The 16,081-nt window shown below is 35.0% G+C and overlaps 1 pseudogene; it reads right to left on the bottom strand.

The window, feature by feature from the left end:
• The window catches only part of LOC144284150 (glyceraldehyde-3-phosphate dehydrogenase-like), a 72,349-nt pseudogene that overhangs the window by 39,513 nt on the left and 16,755 nt on the right, over window positions 1–16,081 (bottom strand).

The raw sequence follows: 16,081 nt of genomic DNA, 5'->3' as shown, positions 1-16,081 counted from the left end.
TAATGTCTGACAATCTCCCAGGGAGCTGGTGAATCTATTGATTGGCCTGTTTGCATTCTGCTGTGCCAGAAGTGGGGTGGGGAGCAACCGGTAGTCCACAAAACAGTTAAGACATGTTAGGTGAGGTTTTTGATGTTCCAGAACCATGTTTTTGCTTTGACAGTCATCTGTAGCATGTCTCTTTTGTTCAATATTTCCAGTTAGAGTGATGAATTTGTACTACCTTCTGTATCTTATAACCAATAGCCTGAAAATGCAAAGTTCTGGGGTCAGGAGTGCAGTTACTAAGTGTTTCTCAGTGTGAAACTAAGAAAAATACAGCCAAGAAAACTCTGTTAGTACTTTCATTTTGTTTCGGTATAGGTCTGTGTACCTGATCAAAATAGATGGAAAAGAGGCACAATGGGGCAAGAATCCTATTCCCTCACTTCTTGAAGTTTCAAGACTTGTATTGAGAGAGCTTTTCTCTCACTATCCATTCTCCCTGTTTCCGCTCATGATGAGGTCATGTAGAGTTTACTAGAAATGTTCATGTGTATATTTACCTATAATCTTGAATAGGCCCATATCTCAGTTGCAGGCAACATTACAACTTTAAAGTCCAGCAGCTTGTTAAGAATTTTTTTTTATTAACTTGATAATTCTAAACTTGATGTCTTTTCATAGGATTGTTAAAGGTTACTGGTATTGCTTTTACCTTTTGATTATGTATAGGCATCCTAGATATTTAACCCCATGTTATATACTTTTTCCCTAAAATTTTTGATAAGAATTTTAAGGTTGATATTATCATGATCACAATTATGAACAGATATATCAAAAATTTGCAATGAATGGCAAGGCTGCTATTATGCCTGATATTTAATCCAGTGAAGGTGCAATTAATAATTACATAAGGAACTGGAGGAGTGTCAGCCTTTAAACTGAAAATCTTAGGAAGGTTTTTGAATATTTGAGAGCAGTGAATTTCCATAAATGGAATGGTTAATCATTTTGGTGCATCTTGGAGGAAAAATTAGGCTAATTTTCAGCATGATCCACTTAGCACTATCCTCGCAAGCTTTTCTGAGATAACACAGCAGTCACAGTTGCTAATAGGCTTTATATCTACTAAGTTGTTGGCATTTTATTTTGATACACTGATAGAATAAACTTCAAGAATACTTAACAGAGTGCAATAGCCTCCAGCTGCCAAATGCTAGATTTAATTATTTATTAGGACTAGCATGAGTGTTTAGACATACCACTTGCAGTACTGTGCATAAGCATTATTAAAATTGAAATTAGGGAACAAGTCACACTCCATATGGATCATGAGAATGCCAGTATTTTGGGACTTTGGAGATGACCTATTTCATTCTTTGTAGAAAGGAAATTAAGAGTTGAGGAAAAGGGAATGAGTTATATAAGATTATAGAACAGTTTTGAGGCAGAAAAATAATATAATTCCAGCTCTCTTTTTCCTCAGTCCCAGGATTTCCCCACAATCCTGGGATATTTGATTTTTTTTTCCCAATTCCTTTATTTTGTCTTTTCTATGTATTTTGCCAATGCAATCTTATCAAGATTATCCTTTATTCCCACATTTAAATTTCTTACCATTACTGTCTCTTTATAAATATAAATATTGTTTTTGGAGAGAAAGCCTATGCTCCTTCTCTGGTGTGTATCTCCTCTGCTATCACACTCAGGACACTTCTAACACCAGATGTATGGGGATTCCTCCTCCCTCCATGCCCCCACCTAACAATTCTGTGATACCAGCTGGATGCCCTACAGTTTAACTCAATTCTGACACTATCTACCTGGAGATGGCATCAGATCCCATAAGACTGCCCCACTCCAATTTGATGTAATCAAATGATTGCATTTACCAGTTTGTTATATCATAAAAGCTATATAAAGGATACAGAGGACAACCAGATGAAGAGATACATTGTAAAGTTTTGGGAGAGTCCCAAGTGCTAAAGTTTGTACTTCAGTCCCTTTTATTCAAATTCTGTATTTTTTCTTTTACAATTTTCTATAACTAGGGTAATGAAACATGAAGTGAAATGTGAAGAAATTGTCCCAGTTACAACTAAAACTAATTTTGGCTACTGGAAAGCTACCCATATAGCTACTATGCTGTATCTAGGGTCTAGCCAGCTTTGCTGAGTTGCAAGGAATTGCTTAGGTACTAAATGCAAACTTATTGATGCATATAGAAAGCCATTTGTATTAATATAATTAAGAGACCCTACCTAACCCTGATGAAAAATTACTTGTAAGTAACAGAGGACAGAATCCTTATTTTAAAGTAAATGAACTATTGGCAGAAATTACAATTAGTCCAACAATAATTGAATTTAATGAGACTGAATAGAAACAAATTAGGCATAATTGGAAGTTAAGCAAAAGTCAATTAATTCCTCATAATTTTAACTTTATAAAATTTATTGAATTAAATGACCAGAATCAATTAGCAAAGGAAATAAAGCCATGAAATACATTTCCAGGAAATTGGTATGTTTTTGAGGGGAAAAGTACTGTTTTACTTAATGATTAAAATTCAGTGAAAATCAGTTGAGTCAATTTTGCAGACTTACTTCAAATGAAAATTTTAGTTTTACCTATAAAGTGCTGCAGAAGTTGTTTTAAGGAATCAAGGAATAGAATTTGATAGAACAAAATAGCATATTCATAAAACTCACTGATTTTGGGATTTAGAGTCAAGATATGGTCGCTTTTAACTGTATATTCACTTCAGGGTTGGATTAGCTCTCTGGAATACTATTTGCTCATTGTAGAAATCGTGTGATTGAAAATACATTATCACCTTGCCATTTATAGATCTGCTCTGAGCATTGGTCCTTATTCCTCCAGCACCATTGTCAGTCCCAAATACCATCACACTAATGGCCCCTAGTCAATTTTTATTTGGTAACATAAATGAAGTTCTGTGTAAATGGTTACACAGGAACTCAATGCTAATAAGCCGTATTTCCAGGTACCAGTTCCTCATATGGTAGCCAAATCAATTAGAGTGTTGGGGTTTCTGCTTCCTGGATGTGCAAGGAAACTTATGTCATCACTCATTCTGTGATGCTTAATGACCTTTGAAAGGGGTTCTAAGCATGTACTGACTTCAAAATGTGGTGAAATAAGATGATAGTTTTGATTCTCTAATAATGACAAAAATATTAATTCTGCAGTGATGGCAACAAAGGTAAGAACAATATCAAATCAAGCTGAGGACATTAATCTATATGAAATGCATGATGCAACACAGATTTATAGACACTATCCTTTAAATACATTATGTCTAAAAGAAAACTAGTTCCATATATACTGTAGGCATGGTAAATTCTTTGCTGGAAAAAAAACTACTCTTTTTTTTAAAAGATAAGTGCATATAAAATCAGATTAAAGTCAATGGAATTATGACATCAATGCAGTGAGATTTTGCGCAAAGATATGAAGAATCTGAGGGGTGTGAACACAGATTCTGGAGAATAAAGAACAAACCTTTGTAAATAAACATCTCCCAGGAGTGCCTGGCTGGCCCAGTTGGTTAAGCGACTGACTCCTGGATTCAGCTCAAATGGTGATATCAGGTTTGTGGGATTGAGCCCCATGTCCAGTTCTACATTCAGTGTGGGTGGAGTCTGCTTGAGATACTCTCTTCCTCTCCCACTATCCCTTCTGCTCATGCTTTCTCTCTCTCTCTAAAATAAGTAAGTAAATCTTTTTTTTTTTAAATAAATACCTCCCACTTTCATCTTTATAAACCATTAACACATCCAGCAGCCCCACCCAACTATGATTCTTATATAACACAACGTCATCCCTGACAAAGTAGGCCTACTGATCCTTTGCATCTAAGGAGAAAGGTGAGGAGGCACAAGATCCATGACAAGGGCTACTACTGCTTTTGTGGTGATGTGTGGATGCATTTTTCTGTGTGTATGTAGATGCCATGTTGAAGGTGATGGATTTCTTAAGAATTAGTTTAAAGTCAAATGCTTGAAGTATCTATCACTGATCTCCAACCCTTTCAGGGCTTCAGTTGTTCCTTTGTGTTACGAGATGATAGAAGCAGTGTTTAAAGTCAGAGCAGGTGACCCTTTGATAGGAGCCAGTGAAAGAAAAGGAGGAACTAAGAAAGATCCAACACAGAAAAGCACCTAACAAGGAGGTCTGGCCCTGTGTAATATGGGTCAAAAGGTCATCTTGGGCCCCATTTTCCAGGTCTCATCAGTCTGTGATTTCCATCCCTTCCTGTTCTGTCACTTTGAGTCTGAATGGAAGAAAGGAAAGCAGTATCTAGATCTAGAAATAGAAATAAGAAAGATCACAGAGCAGGGAGGTAGAAATGGTGGTGGGGGTGGAAGATTGAAACCTTGAAGTATGAGATAGAATACAGTTTGGCCTTCAGCTATTACTACTATAGTTCTTTTCCTAAAACCTCTATTTTTATTGAAAATGTAGATTGAATGCTTCTTGTATACATGATATTACACTAAGATTTGATACACTTTTGATGATGTGAGTCCTCAAGAGGGAGGATTGATGGACTGGTTATTTTAGTGGTCGGCCCTTTACCAGTTGGGACAGAGTTCCAAGGTCCTTGGGCTCTAGGCTGAGTTTGAGTTGTCGGCTAGTCAACCCAACACGTTTCATCATGAACTTAACTCAAAAGATGGGTAAGATCCAGATCAAACTCCAGTTCCAACTATGTGATGTTTTATAAATTCCTTAACCACTCTGACTCTCAGATTTTTCATCTATGAAATGGGTAGAATATCTATTTTACACGTTTGAATAGACAAAAATACCTAATTGTCAAATGTTTAGTAAAAATCTTAGAAGTGATAAAGTACTTGCTAAAGCCTAGGTATTATAATTTTTAATAATTTGATCTCTGTTTAGACTTTATTTTGGAGAATGGATTTCAGTAAGGTTATACAAATGATGTTGCATCATAAGATCTTGTCTGAGAATTTTTTTTCTTCATGTAAGAATGACAATTTGGCTATTTATAGAATGGTTGGTTTATGCACTTTACCCTTCAAAAATCTGTACTCTTCTCTCCATTGTTTTTTTGTTCTTTAGACCAGCTTGAGTAGGATTGGAGTTTGGAATTTACCTATGAAACTGTTGAACTCAGTGTATTTTTTATTAGTTTAAATTTTGGTGAGGAAAGAAGAATGGTGAAGTCTATTTTTAATTGCCAGTTAAACCTCTGTAAAGGCTATTATGCCATTCTTATTTTCAGCTTATTCTTCTTCAGTATTGTACTTTTACAGAAAATCATCCATTTCATCCATGTTTTCAATTTTATTACTGTAAAGTTATTCATATTATAATCCTATAAATTTCGGCTATATCTACAGGCATATCTTGTGTTTCAGTCTTTTTCTTTTTGAGAGATTCTCATTTAAAAATATTTTATTGAAATATACTTTAAATATTTTATTTTTAAAAGTTTTTATTTAAATTCCAGTTTGTTAACATACAGTGTTATATTGGTTTCAGGTGTGCAATATAGTAATTCAACACTTCCATACAACAACCAGTGCTCATCACAAGTACGCTCCTTAATCCCTGTCAGCTATTTCATCCACCCTGCACCCACCTCCCCTCTGGTAACAATCTCTTCTCTATTCCCTTCTTTATTGGTCCATTTTAGATAGGGTTGATTATCTTATTAATCTGTTGAAAGAATTAACATTGAGTTTTGTTGATCCTTTTCATTGAAAACTTTCCCCATTTAATTACTATTTGCTCTTGATTTTATTATTTCCTTTCTTCTGTTTCTTTAGATTTACTCTACCTTTTCCCCCTTTTTACCTTAGATACTTCATTTCTTAGTTTTTTTAATGAGGTACAAATAAATAATATAAAAATTACTATCTTAACTATTTTTAAGTGTATAGTGTAGTAGTGTTAATATGTGTATAATATAGTATGACAGATCCTTAGAACTTTTTAATCCTAGAAAACTGAAAGTCTGTACCTATATTACAAAAGCTCTTTTCTTCCTTGCCTAGCCACATTGACTGTATTTCTACTTTCTGTTTCTAAGATTTTGACTACTTCAGATACCTCATATAAGTAGAATCATGTAGTATTTTTTTGTAAATGACATTTCACTTAGCATAATGTTCTCAAGGTTCATCCATTTGTAGCATATGAGAGGGTTTCCTTTTTTAGAACTGAGTAATATTCCATTGTATGCGTATTTCATATTTTCTTTATCCGTTCATCTGTTGATGTACATTCAAGTTACTTTTACCTTTAGACTATTGTGAATAATGCTGCAATGAACATGGATGTGCAAATGTCTCTTCAAGATCTTGTTTTAAATTCTTTTGGGTGTATACCCAGAAGTAGAGTTGCTAGATCATTTCATTCATTCATTTTTTGTTTATTTTCATTTTTTAGCTTCATTGCAGTCTAGTTGACAAATATAATTGTAAAATATTTAAGGTGTACAACATGATGATTGAATATACATATACATTGTGAAAGAATTCCCTCATTGGCATAATTTACACATGCATCACCCAGCATATTTATCTTTTTAAAAACTATTCTGTTGAGAATATTTAAGTTCTACTCTGTTAGCAAATTTCAATTATAGAATACATTGTTAGCAACTACAGTCACCAGGTTATATAGCAGATCCTCAGACTTTATTCATTTTATAACTGAAGGTTTGTACACTTTCACTAACTTCATCTTATTACCCCTAGCCCCTGGCAACCACTTTTTTACCGTTTTAAGAGTTTGACTTAAACATTTTTTATTGAGTTTTTAATTTTAATTCCAGTATAGTTAACATACAGTGTTCTACTAGTTTCAGGTGCATAATATAGTGATTTAACAGTTCTATATATTACTCTGCTCATTAGGATAAGTGTACTCTTAATGCCCTTTATCTGTTTCCCATGCCCTCATCCACTTCCCCTCTGGTAACTATCAGTTTGTTCTCTATAGTTAAGAGTATATTTATTTGCTTCTCTCTCTCTCTTTTTTACTCTCTCTCTTTCTCTTTTTTTTTCTTTTACACATGAGTGAAATTGTATGGTATTTGTCTGATTCTGACTGACTTATTTCACTTAGCATTATACTCTCTATATCCATCCATGTTGTTGCAAATGGCAAGATTTTATTTTTTTTATGGCAGAGTAATATTTCATTGTGTATTTTATATATATATATATATATATATATATATATATATATATATATATATATAATATTCTACTACATCTTTATCCATTCAAATACCCAGAGACAATAGGGTTGCTCCCATAATCTGACTATTGTAAATAATGCTGCAACAAACATATAGGTGCATATATCTTTTCAAATTAGTATTTTTTGTATTTTATGGGTAAAAACCCAGTGGAAGAATTACTGGATCGTAGGGTAGTTCTATTTTTAATTTTTTGAGGAATCTCCATAACTGTTTACCACAGTGGCTGCACCAGTTTGCATTCCCACCAGCAGTGCACAAGGATTCCTTTCTCTCCACATTCTTACCAGCACTTGCTGTTCCTTGTGCTGTTAAGCCATTTTGATAGCTGTGAGGTGGTATTTCATTATAGTTTTGATTTGCATTTCCCTGTTGAGTGATGTCAAATATCTTTTCATTGTCTGTTGGCCATCTGTGGTTGTTGTTTTTTTTCCTGAGAAATAGCTGTTCATGTCTTCTGCCCATTTTTGATTGGATTATTTGTGGGGTTTTAGTGTTGAGTTATGTAAGTTCTTTATTACTTTGAATACCAATCTCTTATTGGTTATGACATTTGTAAATATCTTCTCCCATTCCATTAGATTGTATTTTAGTTTTATTGATTGTTTCCTTTGTTGTGCAGAACCTTTTAATTTTGATGTAGTCCCAATTGTTTATTTTTGCTTTTGTTTCCTTTGCCTCCAGAGACATCATTAGAAAAAAGTTACTACAGTCAATGTTAAGGACTGTATTCTCCTCTAGGATTTTTGTGGTTTCCGGTCTCATATTTAGGTCCTTAATCCATTTGTTCTAGTTTCATTCTTTTGCATGTAACTGTACAGTTTCCCCAACACAATTCGCTGAAGAGACAGTCTCTTTCCAATTGATTATTCTTGCTGTCTTTGTTGAAGGTTAACTGACCATATAATCATGGGTTTATTTCTGGGCCTTCTGTCCTATTCTATTAATCTATGCATGTTTTTAATGCCAGTATCATACTGTTTTGATCGCTGCAGCTTTGTAATATAACTTAAAATCTAGAATTGTGATACCTCTAGCTTTGTTCTTTTTCAAGATTGCTTTGGCTATTACAGGTCTTTTGTGGTTCCATACAAATTTTAGGATTATTTGTTCTAGTTTTGTGAGAAATACTGTTGGTATTTTTGTAGGGATTCATTCATTCATTTTAAAATATAGTGATTTTAGCACTTACATACAGTACCTAGTGTCTATCAGAACAAATGCATTCCTCAATTTCCATCACCTATTTCACCCATCCCCCCCATGTCCCTCCCCTCTGATAACCATCAGTTTGTTCTCTATAGCTAAGAGTTTGACCATTATAATCTCATATTGCTTTTAACTTTTAATCTATTTTAACAGATATTAACAATGTTATATCAGTTTTCTTTTGGTTAATATTAACATTTGCTTGGTAACTCCTATCTTTTAATTCCAAGCTTTATCATCATGATTTTAAAGTAGTATTAAAAAAAATAAAGTAGTATTAAGTTTACAATAAAATTGAGAAGGTGGTACAGAGATTTCTCATATATTCCTTACCCTTATGCTTGCATAGCCTCCTTCGTTATCAGCATCACTGCTAGAATATATATATATTTTTTACCAATGATGAGCCTATATGAACACATTATAATCACCCAAAGTCCATAGTTTACCTCAGGGTTCACTCTTGGTGTTGTACCTTCCATGGGTTTGGACAAAAATATAATGATTTATATCTATCATTACAATATTATACAGAATATTTTCACTCCTCTAAAAATCATATGTGCTTTTTGTTCATCCCTTCACCATTCTCTTTCCCCAAGCAACTGTTTTTTCATTGTCTTCATAGTTTTGCCTCTTCCAGAATGTTGTAAATGGGAATTATACAGTATATAGCCTTATTAAGATTGGCTTCTTTCAGTTAGTAATATGAATTTAAGCTTCTTCTATGTTTTTGCATGGCTTGATAGTTTATAGACTTTTATTGTTGAATAATAGTTTTTTGTATAGATGTGCCACAATTCACCTACTGAAGGATATCTTAGTTTTTTCTAAGTTTTGGCAGTTAGGAATGGAACTGCTGTAAACATCTGTGTGCAGGTTTTTGTGTGGACATGTTTTCAACACTTTTGCGTAACTGCTAAGGAATATGGTTGTTAGATCACATGGTAAGATCATGTTTAGTTTTTTTTTAAGATTTTATTTATTTATTCATGAAAGACACACACAGAAAGAGAACGAGAGAGAGAGAGGCGCAGAGATACAGGCAGAGGGAGAAGCAGGCTCCATGCAGGGAGCCCGACATGGGACTCCATCCCGGGTCTCCAGGATCACGCCCTGGGCTGAAGGCAGGCACCAAACCGCTGAGCCACCCAGGGAATCCCCACATGTTTAGTTTTGTAAGAAACTAAACTCTCTTCCAAAGCGGTTGTACTATTTTGTATTTCTTCTAGCAGTGGATGAACATTCCTGTGATTCCACAACATCCCAGCTTTTGGCATTCTCAGTGTTCTGGATTTTGGTTATTTTAATACGTATTTAGTGGAACCTTGTCTTAATTTACATTTCCCTGATGACATGTGATGTGAAGCATCTTTTCATTTGCTTATTTGCCAACTGGATATCTTCATTGGTGAAGTACCTGTTAAAGTCTTTGGTTCATTTTTAAATAATGTTGTTTGCTTTTTTATTGTTGAGTTTTAGGAGTTCTTTGTATATATATATCATTTTGGGTGGCTCTTTTGTTTATTTATATTTATTTTATTTTTTAGAGAGGAGGAAGGTGTAGAGAGAGGGGGAGAATCTTTTTTTTTTTTTTTTTAAGAAAGGAGATTTTTTTTTTTTTTAAGAAAAGATTTATTTATTTGAGAGAGAGAGAGTACAGGGAGAAGGGACAGAGAGAGTCTTAAGCAGACTCCTTACTGAGTGCAGAGCCTGATGCAGGGCTTGATTTCATGATGCTGAGATCACAACCTGAGCCAAAACCAAGAGTCAGAAGCTTAACTGACTGTACCATCCAGGTATCCCAAGAAAGAGAGAATCTTAAACAGGTTCCATGCCCAGCACAGAGCTGGCACAGGGCTTGATTTCACAACCCTGAGATCATGGCCTGGGCTGAAATCAAGAGTCTGATGCTTAACCGATTGAGCCACCCAAGCACCCATAATGGGCTCTTATACTTACACTGCATATTGCTAGATTCATTTTTTCCTTTTAATATTTTATTTATTTATTTATTTATTTATTTATTTATTTATTTATTTATTTATTTAGAGGCATACAGAGACATAGGCAAGGGAGAAGCAGATTCTCTGTGGGGAGCCTAGTGTGGGCCTTGATCCCAGGACCCCAGGATCATGACCTGAGTCAAAGGCAGACACTCAACCACTGAGCCACCCAGGTGCCCCTAGATTCAGTTTTTGAGCCTTGTCTTATTGTGTTTAGATGATTGGGTTAAGCTATTTAGATTTATAGTGATTACAGACATTTAAATTTATTATACTATTTAGGTGCTTTTTTTTTTTTTTTTTTTTGCCTTAAAATTTTTACGATTCTCCCCCCCTTTCCTTTCCTTCTAATAGATCAATGAAGTTTTTAAAAATTCTTACCCCCTTCTACTTCTACTTAAGGAAATTTGCTACCATGGACCAGAGTCAGCAGAACCAACAAATTTTTTGTTTTGCCATTTTGACTTGTGAGTGCTTGTTCAGCTTTTCTTAATTGATGGGAAGTCTGAGGTCCCCCTTGTGAGTATGTCACTAAGGTAAGTTTTACATTTGTTTAGCCTTGTGTTCTAAAACATTCCTACTTGGGATTTCTATGCCTTTTTTCTAGGCTTAAATTTTCTTAGACCCCGCTTTGTACAAATTCAAAATCCAAACCTGTTTGGAGGTAGGACTGTGGTTTTTCATTCTCAAGGAGGAATTTTTTTTTTCCCTTTCCCAGGACTCAGACTGAGATGGACAAGCTTCCCTTTCATCTCTTTACTTTCACTAGGGGATTTTCTTTCCTGATTCATGACTTCTTTTTTTTTTTTTTTTTTTTTTTTTTTTTTAGATTTTATTTATTTATTCATGAGAGACACACAGAGAGAGAGAGAGAGGGAGAGAGAGAGGGGCAGAGACACAGGAGGAGGGAGAAGCAGGCTCCATGCAGGGAGCCCGACGTGGGACCCGATCCCGGGTCTCCAGGATCATGCCCTGGGCCAAAGGCAGGTGCTCAACCGCTGAGCCACCCAGGGATCCCGATTCATGACTTCTTAATTTATACAGAAATTTATACTGAATTTATACTCTACCTTGCTGGGGTCCAAAGCCTTTTCCTCTGTCCCCTGCACAGCCTTGAAATCCACATCCCTAGAGTGTTGGGATTGGCAAATGTTTGCAGAGCAGCCATGGTGTTTGTATTCATTGATCATTCAGGTTTTCTGCTTTGTCTTATTGTTTCCCCTTGGATATTTCCCTTGCTCTCTTGGAAGCACAACTATGCATTTAAATGGATGTTTGCTATATTTTATCTACTATTTCTATGTGTTTTGCAGTAAGGGCTTTTCAGAATATCCAGTTCAACTTATTGCTAGAAGAGGTTTGTTTTAATGTACCTTAGAAATATCCAATTCCATTCAAGTAATAGCTTATATAAAAGCCATTCTTGCCTCTTGACACATGGGACTCTCAAGTAGTCCTGCTGAGCCACATAATAATCTTTGTTCTCTTAACACAATTGTACTTCTTTGAATGAACTTTATAATTTTGTTTGTTCCTTATGGACTATTGGCTTCTATTACCATCAGTATACATTAGTGTGACTCTTGTTGCCAGTTATATAACATTCAAATCATCCTTAAATCCATGCTGGTCCAAGGTAGGTCATAAATGAAGATTGCTAAGACCTTAATGACCTTAATGAGATCCTGTATCCACTGTTCCAAGGCAATTGTACATTCTGTAGGCAACTTCTGTATGACCTGAAGTGACCAAAATGCTCCAGTAGAGCAAAATAAGCAAAGTTTCATATGGGTAGTTTATTTGACTCATTACTTACCTCTATTCTTGTAGTGCAGTGCATTCTCCTTTTTTTTTTTTTTTTTTTTTTTTTTTTTACAGGGACTATTCTCTTTCTTCAGCCCCATCATAAATCCTTGTGCCTTGTATAATGGTAGGCCCATGACCCAATCTGGACCAATGGCAAAACACCCCACCCCTAGATATAGCATCAGTCTAAGATTAGACTGGTGATTCGATTGGACCAAACACAAAAATAAATTAAGAGAAGCTTTTCATCTAAGATGCCAGCAGAGAGCCATTGGACATATGTTTCCTGCTGTGGGGGAAGAAATAGGTTTTAGGTTGGAGAAGATAAAGCCAACATACCAAGAAATTGGCAATGCAAGAACCAAAGAGATAGGGAGTTCTGGCCTCTTCTCATGCCTTGGTTCCCACTTGAGGTCCAGCTTTGCCCACAATCATCCTGAAGTTTGGTTAGGGAAGCTGCCAGTTACTTTTCTTGAGATGGCTGGTTTGGGTTGGGTAAATATCTCTTCCAGTCAAGAGTTCTGATTCCTTAGCATCTTCATCAAAAAAATATTGGTAAATACTTTGTTACTCGTGGACATATTTTTGGTGACAAAGTGATTTATGTAGATACAGTCTCTGTATTTTAATGGTTTGCATTCTAAGAGCTGTAAGTCTGGCACTCTCTCTAGGACTGCTAATCTCAATGAATCTTTAATGTTCACTTTTGGGGTACGTGTTAAAAATTAATAGTTGAAAGTCATCATCCATCTTTCCAGGAGATTCAGACCTACTCCAATGGAGTGCTAGGTTACATTTAGGCATTGGTATGGATGGAGCTCTTGGTTAAAGTTAAACCATTCCCTTCTCTAACACATAGGAAAATTGATGCATAAAAACTTCTGGTGTAATAACTATCCTTCCAGGCCTCTAGGCATTAAAGATTTGGTTATCTTTCACTCAACTGACAATTGATCCATTGTTTGCATTAAATAATCTGGCTTTGTTCAAGCACACCACTGTTTGTATTCTTAATTCCAAATCTTACCTCATTATGAACAATTTTCTTCTCTTTCCTCTGGGGAAATGCTAATGATGCTTGTTTATATAGAAAGTAAAGCAAAGGAGTCAGTTCTGACATTTTGGCTTGCTTTCACAGGCAAGAAAGAGAAGTACTGTATTCATGTGTTGCAAGTTTTTTTTTTTTTTTTTTTTTCCCACTTTCCCTCTCTTTATGTTGAATTGTGCCTGCAGCAATAAGTGAGTACTTCAGGTTGCTTCATGCAGTGGTCATTAACTACTGACAGTAATGTCTTTAATGAATGTTTTGTTTCTTCTGATTAATTTGTCTCTATTTCCCTTGTTCTAAATCCTATAGCCAGCAACCATATTTTAAGTGGATATTTGGAATAACAATGAAGTTTCCCACTGTGTTTCTTTGGCTTACATCAAGACTTAATGTGTTCAGGAACTGGGACAAACTGGTGGGAACTAGAAAGTTCTTTTGAGCACCCTGCAGGGACTTGAGGAGCTAAGTAGACTTATGTTGTCAACTTACTGTGTGCTCGACACTCAAGGACACTGCCAGTGGGCCACCAGGAACAGCCACAGATAGCTGTTGTGTTTTGGAATTGGTCATTTTATTGTTTTCAGTGAACTGGAACCTTTTCTTTTTCCCTTGATTTTTTTTCCTTTCGAGTTGTGCTGTTGATTCACATTGTAGAGTTTTACAAAAAGTCTGTTGAAACTCATCTTTGATTCTTATAAAGTTGTTGCAGATGATAGTTTAATATTTCACAGTGATTTCTTGATGAAGAACTAAAGAAAAATTGCTTTCTGGACACACTATCCAAAAAACTTTGTGCTATATTGAAGCAGCTGTTTTATTTACTCTAAGTAGACAGTATGAGTTTTGTTACCTTCTTTGGAATGAATACAGAGCATAAAACCAAACTTGTTACTCTGGCAAGCAGAAGAGGACCAGTTGGCATGCTCCATATGATGAGCCTGTCTTTTCTTATCCTTTGCCTTACACTGTACCTAATTTTTCTTTACTTAGAAAAAGTATTTTATTTTGTGATTTTGTATACATTTTAATAAAATTCATTTTTTATTAAAAAGCAAGGCATAAATAGGGTAGATTTTTTTTTTTTACACGAAGTGATGCCTAATCTTGCTCAAACTCACATATTCACACGGTGTTCCATTACACACAGACCTAAGCAATGAACAACAAAGCCCTACACATCCAAAGTGAATGGCTCTAAGTGCCTGCATTAAAATCTTATGGTCATGGCTTCCAGCAATTCCTTTTAGCCCTTATTTCAAAGTCTAATCTTATGTTACATATTATTTGAAGAAACTTCAATATATTATCTCAAAGCCTGCAGTAGATATAAAATAGGGAGAAAAACTTCTACATGGGGGTGCTGACAGCAATCATGACATAGATGACAAAACTAAGCAAAACAAACCCATATACTTTAGTAATTTATCTATTGTGTATATGTGCATAGAATAAAATTATATATACCTAATATAGGTATAACTTAATATTCATAGTTATGAATAACTCAATTATTTAGAATTTTTGGCTGCCTAGAATTCTCCTATTCCAAAGACTTCAGGGAATTGAGTTTTCTATAAATTTTTACTCTACATTTAAACTTCTAATTTATATGTACTATGAATAAAATGGAAGAGCCACACATGGAAATATTCAATCTCTGAATCTCTCATGGCAACATTGATCAAATAGATTGGGAAACACATGGATATAGGTTTAATATTTTCTAGTTTCACTAGAAAAGTATCATTTAATATTATGGAAGTGATTTCATAGATGTCTCTCCAGGGCCTCAGTAGCAAACAGCTTCTGTGTCTACCCTAGCATGCAAAAACGCTCCATTTAAAATTTAAGCTATAACTGTGTGTATTGTAATATCTATAATTACATTTCTACTTGGTTTAATGTTAGAGTTTTTCAAGTTACAAGAAATATATGCTCATTGGAGATTCAATTCACGATGGTTATGTATATTCAAATATTTATTGATAGGAAGCATTAAACTCATGTCTTCTGTAACTAATAAACTCCTGAATTTACCCTTGGAAAAAAAAAAAAAAAACAAACCAGTTAGTTCCTTCAGGGATCATGGGGCTCTTTCTCTAACCTCTTGTTTCTGAGTGTCGATTAAGGATACTAACATCCATTTCCACAAAACAAAGTATAGTGTTCTCATTTTGTGATACTGATAGGTTCACATTTTCTATAGGTTATAAATCATTGTGTTTTTGGTCTTCCTTTTCATTCTAACCACCATGTCACTGAACAGATAGTTATCTCCTTTTAGACATTTCTAGGAGGAGGCAGAGTGAGGGCTTCACAGCCAATGTTGGTATCTGCCTCTAGCTTCATGGCACCCTGGCCCTCAGCTATTGCTCTGACTGGCTAAGGCCTAGGTTAATGCTGGGCTTTGAAGAAAGTGTTGTTTCTGTCTTCTTCCTGCTTTCCTTTTCTATCGGCCTGGTGGGTATGTAACTCTGAGATTCACATTTCCTTTCAAGAAGTAGTAGTCCATTTAGGTTTTAGTACAAAGCTGTATGAGTTCTTCAGGTGATTTAGCCTGTGGAGTTTGGACCCAAACCTCACTCATCTAGTAATCAAAAGTAATAAATGTTGCTTTACTTTTTAAAAAAAATTTTACAATTGTTCTCTGTGGGTATGTTTTTCTAGAGGGTTTCACAGGAAGGAGTGATGACTGGTTTATGGAGAGTGAATTACTTGACCTATACCATAATTTTTTAAATTAAAAATTGTATTTTTATTAAGAAACTA

Source organism: Canis aureus, chromosome 15 (genome assembly GCF_053574225.1).
Source record: "Canis aureus isolate CA01 chromosome 15, VMU_Caureus_v.1.0, whole genome shotgun sequence".
Classification (NCBI taxonomy): domain Eukaryota; kingdom Metazoa; phylum Chordata; class Mammalia; order Carnivora; family Canidae; genus Canis; species Canis aureus.
The sequence above is the reverse complement of the archived record's forward strand: the minus strand, read 5'-3'. Positions and strand labels throughout refer to the sequence as shown.